This window comes from Tupaia chinensis, unplaced genomic scaffold (genome assembly GCF_000334495.1).
Source record: "Tupaia chinensis unplaced genomic scaffold, TupChi_1.0 Scaffold000321_1, whole genome shotgun sequence".
Classification (NCBI taxonomy): domain Eukaryota; kingdom Metazoa; phylum Chordata; class Mammalia; order Scandentia; family Tupaiidae; genus Tupaia; species Tupaia belangeri.
The window spans coordinates 102,436-102,961 of record NW_006159815.1 but is presented as its reverse complement, the minus strand read 5'-3'; positions in this window follow the sequence as shown (position 1 = coordinate 102,961).

Here is a 526-nt window from a genome sequence, read left to right as displayed (position 1 = left end):
TGGCCATGTGGGAGTCCAGCATATTAACCACCATACCACCTGCTGGCCCATTGTTTAAATAATTCTGTCTGTATTAACAAAGATTCTCTTCTTGACCAAAATTTAATCAGGTTTCCCAAACTTTACCAAGGTCTGTTTGTTTTCTATGAAATCAAGGTAGGTGGATTGAGCAAAATCCCTCTTAACCCTAAAGTTACCTAATGTAATTTGCTATCTACTGACCTCCACCCTGTTACATGGTACAAAGTTTACACTTGATGATTCTATATTCAGAGTTGAGTTCATTCTCTCTCACACACTAACTCATTGTCCCAGTCCCTACAGATGTCTTCATGGTCTCTATTAAAATATTATTATTTACTGTGCTAAGTACCTATATTACCTAATTTTAATACTACATTATAATTTTGTAATTACACATATTTTAAAGGAGATTTTTGCTATAGGGTGGGCATGCTCACCAGAAAGAAAGAGACAGAGAGACAAAAAATGAGATATCACCCCCCCAGGGGTAATAGTCATGGCA